Consider the following 10,692-nt stretch of genomic DNA (forward strand, 5'->3'; position numbering starts at 1 on the left):
GACACACATGATGTTACTCCCCTTGAGGATCAATCATACTTTGCACAACCTGCTTTACATGTGTGTTCCTGCATCTAAGAGGGGAAGCTGAGGTAAGTTAACTGAAGTTTGTAGGATTACTCCTGCATCCTGAATTTCAGGACTGTCTTTTCAATTTTTTTTTAACTCCTTACGTTTTAGTTTAGCTTTAGTTTTTTTTCCCCAAAGCATGTAGTTTCCACTGTGCTACGGGTACAACAGTATCCATATATGTACAGTATGTAGTACACCATGCAGGACAGCACTGAGCAGTTCCTTCAGTGAGCAACAGTCTGTATACTGTTTACCAACCAGCTGTTGGTCCTCTGACGCTCACCGTTTGTTGTTTATTTATTTATCGTTGTGTATTTGCCCTACAATTTCTCCGTGTTCTACTTTGATTTTTACTTTCTTGCTGCTTGCTGCTGTGACAATGTAAATTCCTCCATTGTGGGACAAATAAAGGATTATCGTATTTCATCATTGCATGCTTCAATATTGGATTTAAAATACGTAAATCCAGAACACAGGTGCCAAAATGCTCTGCCCGTCAAGTAATTACTGATACAGCTCTACCTCCAATGTTTTGTCAAATTGCTTACTAATGACAAAGACAGCAACATTACACTGACCTGGTGAATGGCCTTTCAACAACAAATGTAATTTTCCAGTTTTACCGCTTTCAGTGTATTAAGTCTGCCACGGGAGGTTTTCGCACAGGACACACATTCGGACCAAATAAAAAAATAGAAATGATTTTTCTTTTATATTCCTAATGAGTTTTATGTGATAGTTTTATCAAACTCCTGCATGAACAAGCACTTCATTCATGACAATATCCTGTTTTACTTCCATCTAGATCCATTAGCTCCACTAATAGCTGGATGTGTAACATCACAAACAGCATGTGAAAGAGAACGGCTTTCAGGAGAGCAACACTAGCTGGTAGGATCTCTGCCTGAAAAGGAGCTTTATGGTAGGTTATGTGTTAATCCACTGACAGGGGTGGGTGAACTGGTTTAAAAAATATATATCATGATCTATTTAATCACAATCCACAAAATCTGACCTTTTTTCTAAATTTTGTTATCACCAGACATGAAATAACCTATGAATTATTCAATTTGCACCATTAATACACAATATTTCATTAACCATGGTTCTTTTTTTTTTGTTTTTTTGGCAGAAGTTCCTCATTCACCATGTTGCTAGCTATAATTAATCTGCTAGTCAATGAGCTTATGTGTTTGGGAACAGAAGTAAGAGGACATTAAATATCACAAACTCTACCATCTCTAAAAAAATCATCGGGTTGCCCACCTGTAGAAACTGTCCTTCCAGAAACGAGCATGGACTATTGTAGAAAAGAAAAACACTCTTGGCAGAGATGCCTTTAATTTTAGTTACTTAAGATGCTATCAGAGACATTGGGAGAAACTCATAGCTCCTCAAGAACTGGAGGAGGACATGTTACAGTTATCAACACAGGGGATGTGAGATGTCCCTGGCACCCATCAGTGACAACAAAGATACTATAAATAATTACACTGTGACTGATTACTTGAATGACTTTTATTCACTGCCGTCTGTCACACGTACGGTTGCGAAGTTCAGGTGGATTTTTTTGGAAATATTTGGTAAAAACAAGAAGCTGTGTTTTCACAAGATAAAGAATCCTTGTTACACTCAGCCTTCTGCATACAATGTGCACTAGCCAATAGATCTAAAATACTAAAATAATTTAGTCCTGTTGGACAGCATTTTATTCCACCTTTACACTCATCATATCATCCATCATAATTTGTCCTATTAGGATAAAGTGTCAAAATTATATCATGTTGCCTTGTATTGTACCCACAGACGCAAGGTACTGTCTGGATTATTTGTCAAACTAAATAGACTGCATCTTGGAGATTCGCCATTAAAAAAAATAACTATTGCACATTTTATGTAAATCCATAAATTGGCCGTGGACTAGTCTGCCACAACAGGCTTAATTTGCATCCACGGCAATGTATGATACTGAAACAATAGACTGTTTAGCCCTAGCTCAATATATAGACCAATACGGCCAAGCAACCAGGTTCCATTTACACTGTGAGGTCTCTTGTTGAAGAAGACACAAGTGGAGTGATTAAACTATGTTCATACACCACATTCAGCTGTGGCCTTTGCACACATACTACATCCTACAAGTGGGTGTCTGTACACGTAGCCCAGATCCACACATCTTTCTTCTCGTGACAGCAAGGGGACCTCTTTGCTTGTTGCATTTGGCCAAGCAACAAGGAAGACTCAAAAAAAGAAAACTGCATATGTGACTGCTTAACAAGAATAGGACCAACGATGCAGCACACATACATACAGTACATGAAACGAGCTTCCAGTTAGCTGGAACTCGCGTGGACTGATTGCAATGTACGATTCATAAAATAAAGGCAAGTCAGCAAACTTTAAAATACTTAAAGTAGCGGTGTAGAAGTACTGGGCAACTTGTAAGAGGTGGAGAGCTGAGAGAGGAAACAGTGCCAAGGAGGCCCTTGCAGCTGTTTTTCAAGAAACTAGAAACAAAAAGGTCATGAACCCTCCAGCTGAGAAGATACAGTTAATACAGGAGTGCATAGAAGACTGACAGACATAAGGACAGATGGACATCAACAGGTCCATCTCCCTTTTCCAGCTGTTGTCAGAGCAGTACTGGCCCCAAGGCACAATGATTAACGCCTCAGTCAAATGCTACACAAACAGATGGTAAAGAGGGAAGAGAAGGGCAAAGTCCTCTCTCTTTCTCCCTCTCTAACTAGTAGCATACGCAGGAAGGCAAGAACCCCCACATACAGGACCCTCCACATGTGTTTAACCTTGTGCACACACACAAGTTACAAATCATTTTTAATTAACACCTTGCCCTCCGTCATGAAGTGCTCTGAGGTGGAATTACAGTTATATTTAATGTAGCCTTTCCTTTAAAAAAACATTTAAACAGTAGTATAAAAACACAACTATACAACAAAAAGGATCTTACAACATTACTATCTTTATGTGCCCAACCCATAACTGCCGACTAAAATGTGGAAACTACTCTGGGCCTTGTGGGAAAATAAGAAATGTCAGTCATCAAATCTACAGGACACAAAGGCTTACAACAACAACAACAAAAAAAAAAACATGTTGTCATCGCTCCTTTCCTTCATTTTAATCAAGTCTAAACCCTGGACAGGACACTGGATATCAAACTACCAAAACAAGGACATTGTTTTCCATCATCAGCTAGGGAGGAACAGTGCTCAGTGTGCATGCATGAGTTTACTGTATGCATATGTGCATGAGCAGGCACCTTTTCACACCTATGCGAGCTGTAGGGACTGTCGGAGACCCACCATGGCTGATCCCCTAAGCCCGCTGTACAGAGCGTTTCTGACAAAACACTGAACTGGCAGGAGAGGCATCAAAGCAACTCACACACATATTGACTTGAATCATAAGCTTGATCCTTTCACAAGGCACAGAGCATCTCACATATCAAAGGACTCCCTCAAACACTCAATAGCATCCCTTTCAGCATACTACATAAAAGAGAACACTGTGGTGTCTCATAATATGACGTTTTTCCCATTCACAGACCCCCAACTTCAAAGCAGGCTAAATCAAGTTGGAAACCTTCACTCTTTTACTGTTTCAGTAAGACATTATCAGGAGGTGGCAGGGTCATTCATAATTTGGCACAACAAGCACCTTAGCAGATTTGCCCTTTCTAAATCTGTTACTGCACACACACTCTCTGGGGTGTCTCTGAATTGCAGAGAGAGTCAGAGAGGAGAGGGTGTGAATATGTATTGCACACATCTGGCCAAGTCCTTATCACCATGGGAAAATGTTTAAGGAAAAGCCTGGTTTATCCCTGCTGCAGGGCCTGTACTTGTCTCATCTGGACTTCAACTGTGGTTTAGCAGCCATGTCAAACTCTCAAAGTAGTGCTTCTCATTTGTGTGGGATTCCAGAAAAGCGATAGGCTCATTTGCCGTCTGTTCCCCGCCTTTTCGTGAGAGCTGGACCTGAGGCTGTTTTGCCTTCAATGCCACACTTGAACCATGCGGGCAGAAATAAGTCAGTAAATTTAATCAGGCTAGCAGAGGGGGTGTTAGAGTAAAACAATGCAAACTCACTCAGACTTTGGGTCTGTCGTTTTCTCTTGCCAAAAAGGAAGTGAGTGCTGCCACGTTAGCTATGAGTAACAATACTTGCAAGTACCAGGAGCAAGGCCCTAATAAGCAGATAACAGGTATTCACTCTAAAACTGTGGATCAAAACTGAAGTAACAGAACAAGACATATTGATTGTTTTAGAAACCACCTGCTATACTAGCAGCAGTAAACACCTGATCAAAATACAGCATTCACTATGCAAACTAGAGGTTGACTGATAGTGGATTTTTCTCCACACTCCACCACCACCCCATTAAAAAGGACACAGTAGTGACTATAATATCAGCCCAAATGAAGTCATCCTGACTCTGTGTGAAGTCGAGATGACACATTGGTCATGTGAGGATTAAAGGAGGCAAAAAGGCACAGGAGGGACCCACACACACATACATATTCAGACAAAAAAGGAGGTGAGCGCACTCGCATATGCGAAGATGTGAGTGGACACAGTTCACCTGTACAAAAGAAGGCACAATGTTTACACCTGACAACATCTGTACTTATCCTGAGGCTTTATGGCTCCAATTTATGAATGTATGAAGATGAGAGGAAAAAGGAGATAGACTGGAATGAAGTAACAGAAAGAGATGGAGCTCCTAGTGAGCTCTGAGATCGGTTAGAGGCTCTTTGGGAGAACAAAACACTCCAGTGATCACATTCATGTGAATACAGCAAGACAAAATTTCAGTTCTGATTTTGTCTGAAAACACCTACAGAACTGTAAACCAAAATTACAAAGTAGTGGATGCTGATTCTTACATCACACATTAATAGCTGCAGTGATTAGTGTCATGCATCACTCTGGTTATGAAGGAATTGTCTGAGCGCATAGGAAGAACCAAAGTATCCTTCCATCATTTATTCCTGTGTTTCAGTGACAGGAAAAAGATCAGTCGACAGCTACTTTTTCCCAGCATAACTAAATGAAAGCCACTTATATGTTCCCATAATTTACTAAATGATTCTGCTTTTAGAAACTACTGAGCCGCTGGCATACTTTGTCCATTGTTACAGTGCATTTGAGCTTGAATGACAAAAATACAGAGCAGCAAATTAGGATTAAAGAAAAAAGCAGTTGGCCAAGCAAGCCGCTGGAGAACTGAACCAGTGCCAACTCACCCACACACTTTGGCACAGAGCAGTTTCATGCCAAACTGAGGAGAAGATAGGGAATATTCACATCTTCAATCAGACCTGACATTCAAAGAACACAGACGGCCTAAATGCCTGAATTGAATAGCTAGCCATGATCGCAGCAGTAGGTCCGAAAGAAAGGTTCATTTCATTATCAATCTGCTGATTATTTTCGTAATTAATCACTTAGAATAAAAAAATGTTAAAAAAAACAAAAAACAACAAACAAAATATGTGAAAAAATTCTTAGCACTATTTCCCAGAGCCCAAAGTGATATCTTCAATCAACATTCCAATACCCAAGACTCTTCATTTACCAGCTTAAATGACAGATAAAAGCTGCAGTTTTTTACTCCATTTAAGCAGCTGGAACCAGCAATCGTTTTAGACATGCTTTCTTCAAACATGACTGAAACAATCGATTATCAATGTATAAGGCTACCAATTTTCTTTTGAGCCACTAATTGATTCATCGGCCAACGGCAGCTCCACCCAGAAGGATTTCAGTCCTGACAGGAGAAGACATGGACATGATACTTGAAAGGCCCTGCCAATGTTGGGCTGTTGGTGAGCATCTGTGGCTCTAGTTTTTGCAGTGTGTCCCACACTGTTGGCACTACCTAATGCCAACAATCCACTTACTGACAGTTTTCTGATATCGAATCAGCACTGAAGCCTGTCAGTGAGAGAAATCACTCTGATCGGCTGCTCAGCTAAGCGAGTCGGAACATGAAGAGAGGAACAAAAAGCAAGCAAATGACTAAAGTCAACAGGACATCCACAGAAGGCTTTTCTCATTTTTCATCAGTCATTCAGTACACAAATATTTTCACAATGACATGACCATCTGGAATGAAGCCACTGAACACCAGCTGAAATCATACGAGTAGTGCGGAGATTGATGTGAGAAAAGGTCAGTAAACGCTGATTTATCATACAATGGTTTGTATAGCCGCAATCCTATGTCATCCGCTTTTTCCTTTTGAAGGATGAACACAGACTACCGCTGCTAGCTGGTATGGAGAGTTATTTCCTGTCACGCAGGAGCAAGGAGTACATGCTAGTAGGTCACTGGACGCAGACTACGAGAGGCAACACTTGGCCTTCGTCGCTGATACTTCTTTGATGTTGATTCAGTGTGTCTGGGGACAAACAGGACTTGAATGTGTGAGTCTAAACAGATAATAGATATTTCACAAATGCTGAATGAACTGAGGTGAAGCCCCTGGCTTAAAGTTTCACTTATATCTCTCATGAATCAGAAGCTCCCTTGTCATAACATAAAGGGTAATTTGCTGGTAGGATTCCTGTCCACAACTGTGAGAAAGCAGCCATAATGTCAAAAACAAAGAAAAAGCTCAACGATAACAATGTCACAGAGGTGACATTCCTTGGTGGTAGGGTAGCTGACATCTTTTCTTTTAGCTCTGGTCCATTAGGGGAGCCTGTAAGCAGTCTTTCTCTCTGGCCCAGCTGGCTACAGAGCACTATTACAGGGAAACTGTTTGGACTTTGACCCCGCAGCCTGCAGAGAGCTGGGAAAAACTTGTGCACTTCTCTGCTTCCCGTCAATGAGACATCCAGGAACCAGACAGGTTGCTTAATATTCAGCCCTTTCCCCCCCGCTGTTAGTGAGTTATGGTAGTCTTAATAATGTTCATTCCAGCCCTTGCAAGATTTTCCCAGACTGGGAGCAGGTGTTGTTTTGCTTCTGATTGGTGGTTGTTGTCCTCTGAGGATAAAACATATAAAATGAAAGAAAACAAAAAACAACAACAACAACTTTCTTTTACCACTACCCCTCCCGGTTCAACAAATGAGCTCACTGTTTTTACAATGATTAGTGCTTGAGGGACACATTCACTTCAGCAGTAAATGTACAAGGCTCACGCGATTTGAGTGTTTGCCTTAAGATAACAAAATACACCATGCAGATTTGAGAAATGAACTCCAGCTAAATGAGAGCTCATGCAGAGACAAAGGAAGTAGAGATAGCCTGCATGGATTTTGTCAATATGAAGCCAACAGCTCAAATGACACAAAACCCTCAGGCAATCGGTCCAACTTAAGTGCAGACAAGGTTTCATCTAATTTCCTGCAGACAGAAAATCAAAAAAGTAAATATTAGTGTTTATGATGCATAAAATTGAGGCTCAGCAAAAGCTAAAATAAATCTCACGTGCCATATGCAACAACATCTATAGAAGAACACAGTTTAGGCCATAAAAGCACCACAGTCTGATTAATTCCACTAAGCCAGAAAATGAAAGTTGAAATCAATGTAAAGAACAGAAACAGCATTGTCACGAGAGCTATAAAGCAGTGCTTTCCCTCTGTACCGAGCGTCTCCTGCGCTTCTCTGACGTGAGAGACAACCATTGTACAGATTGCATACCTGTGATTGTTCATGGCTACACTTGATACCAGAGCGACAGCAGCTCACAATGCTTTGAAGAGGACAGAGCTTAAGAGAAAGATGCATACCCCCCTCCAAAAACCCTTCCAGCTAAAGCTCTTTGGGCCCTCCCCATCAGGAAGAGGTAACTCTAAAGAAAAAAAAAAAAAAAAATCACACCCACTACATAATCCACCACCTGTCTTCAAAAAACATATGCAGAAGCCAAGTGTAATTCACTGAGAATCCAGGTACCCATAGAAAGCACATGGAGAGCACACCGAGCTGGAGATAAACTGCCTACGACTGATTAAAACTGCAAAGCCTTCAGTCTGTCTAAGTAGCTCGGTGTCCTCGACGGCGGGTGATTATCCTGCACTCGGCTTGGGGGTAAATTAGACTGTCAGAAAGCAGTTAGAGAACAGCCAGCTGGTCTAGCCACAGCATCCTGGGCAAAGAAGCATTTCTATCACTGTGGAGCAGATGAGCTCCGCAGAGAGCGGCGCAAAGCCCTCCTGGGGCAACACACAGAAAGAAGCTAAGAATGTGGCTGCTCCAAGATCAGCCCTACAAGTCTGATCATAATGACTGTTAGTCACCGAGCGTCAGTAAAAACTATTCACACTTTTGGATGGTGCTAAAGCAGTACAATTCGACAATGCCACATACATGCTAGTTTTATATACACAGTAGCAGAGGACACAATTATATGTTGCACAAAGTTAGAAAAGAAGAGAAGAGAAGAGAAGAGAAGAGAAGAGAAGAGAAGAGAAGAGAAGAGAAGAGAAGTCAGGGCCAACAGGGCAAAAGAGAAGAGTCTATTTTCAAGGGTAGAATGAATAACACACTTGAGTGGTCCATGGAGAGGGGAAAGAGGTCTTTGTGTAACGGCAGAGTCACGGTCATGGTGACAATAAAAGTGCCTCTGTCGTGGGTTAGAGCCATTTGACCTTTTGATCCTCTTCCCTCTTAATGTGTTTTTTGAAACTTGAAGGTTGTAGTACAAGTCACTGAACCAGAGCCCCCCCCCACCACCACCACCACCCTGAGAAACAAGGTTTACATAGCCGAAAATGTAGTTTACATTCCTGACTTGTATTGTCTAAAGAAATTATGTTTAGAAAGAGGCTTCAGAAAGCGAGACCAAAGTAAGCAAAAATGATCCACAATGCAAAAATGTCAACACTTGCCCACAACAGGGTGAGAAACTAAGTGACAACAGCAATGCCGTGTCATCTTTTCATTTCATATTTCAACTATGAGCAAGTCAAATTAACCCAATGTAATATTTGTTGTTTTCTCATTTGTTTTACAAAAATGAGACAATGACCATCAGCACAGTAAGATACAATTAGCTGTTTTTAAACTCGTGTATCCTGTTCCCATTAACAGCTGGTAAAGTGCACAGGTCAGGCGCTAGTTTCCAGTGAATGTTACAAGTAAGAGCCTCAGTCAGTGAGTAATCAGTGTAGCAATGGAGGCAAAGTTTCCAAAACTACTTGGAAATTGTTGGGGTGCAGTCAGTGACTCAGTCCATATAGTCAGTTACTGCCTCAGTGCTGTTGCGCAAAGCCCTTCAGTTCTAACAGGACTTACACTTCCAAACTGGACGCCCTGGTCGGTTGTCGAGTATAGAAAGGTAAAGGCTCACAATAAATAATGTCTTCCCATTAAAGCTGGCCTGAATTCGGTGTAATAAAATAATGAATAATGAACAATACGGGATGCTGTTTCACTTGCCAAGAATTGTGCTCACAGCTGCATCAGCATATCTGAGCTCAGCTGGCTCTCAGACTATTGAAACCTGTCAAATAACTTCATACAAAAACAACAAGAATCAACGTTATCGCAATGCCAGTGACAATTTAAGGAGTTTTGGAGCAACTTTCCATACAGGGTGTCCTGAAACGCCTCCTCCCCCATAAATCCATGTGTCAAAACAGCGGGGAGCTCGCCAACACAGCGCCAAATGTTTACAGCGAATTAGACGAAGGCTTTCGTGTAGACACAAAGAGTTATATCGGTCAGTAAGCCTGTAAAGTCACTGCCACCATGGCACTTGGCACCACATCAGTGTGCATGGAGCCTGGTGGTAAAGCTGCAGTCAGTGGAAAAACTTCCAGAAAGCACCATGCTGCTGCTGCTGCTGCTGCTGCTGCTGGGTCCTGGCTAACCGTACACCTTTCAGCCGCAGACTCAAACCAAACACAATTACACATTTCCATTTTAAGCCCAGCTCTATCACGGTTTCTGGCGTCATATGAATTTGATTCAAAACCGACTATACACGTCGACGTTTGGGTAGAAATTTAAAGCCGATGTCCGCGGTTTCGACGCGGTCATCCGTTGTAAAGCAGCCAAATACAATGAATAAGTTTTAACCCGCACGGCGACCGTTAACTTACAAAGAATCGCGTTAGATTTATCTCCACTGAATAAAACTAAATGTGTACAGTAAATGTAGACTAAAAACATTATTTCATTAAAAATCTTTCTAATCAGCAAACTTCACCTTAAGTTAAGCGCAGCTCCGGGAAACCCATACAGCAACTTGCTCGCCCCCGACGTACCGCTGTTGCTCAACTTGTAGAGAGCGAGATACCAAGCTGTGACCGTCAAGTCAGACGCAATTACGTGCCCAACTTCCGGTATTAGTTTTTCAAATTAAATGGACCGAAAACATTTTTTTTTTTTTTGCTGAAAAACAAGTTAAGTTCTCCATATAAAATAAAGACTCCAAACAAAATGAATACGCAATTTAGGAAGGATGCAGACTAAATTGAACTAAAATACACATTTTAATGCGTTGTAATGTTCTTTTTAAAATGTCTCATGAGGTCAAGTGACACGACAAGATTTTATTTTTAAGCAAAAGACTTTGCATGTTCCGGTAGCAGTACATGTAGCCAGAGAGATGAAAACAGTTGCAAACGAACAGAT

At 41.3% G+C, this 10,692-nt stretch overlaps 1 protein-coding gene across 1 annotated transcript in view; it reads right to left on the bottom strand.

The window, feature by feature from the left end:
- The window catches only part of LOC124062395 (solute carrier family 45 member 3), a 29,379-nt gene extending 18,986 nt beyond the window's left edge, over positions 1-10,393 (bottom strand). Inside the window, exon 1 of the mRNA XM_046395139.1 lies at positions 10,265-10,393. The gene's annotated coding sequence lies outside the window, so the exon portion shown is untranslated. The remainder of the gene's footprint in view (positions 1-10,264) is intronic.
- Positions 10,394-10,692: the final 299 nt, after the last annotated feature.

The sequence above is a fragment of the Scatophagus argus genome, chromosome 7 (assembly GCF_020382885.2).
Source record: "Scatophagus argus isolate fScaArg1 chromosome 7, fScaArg1.pri, whole genome shotgun sequence".
In the NCBI taxonomy this organism is placed as follows: domain Eukaryota; kingdom Metazoa; phylum Chordata; class Actinopteri; family Scatophagidae; genus Scatophagus; species Scatophagus argus.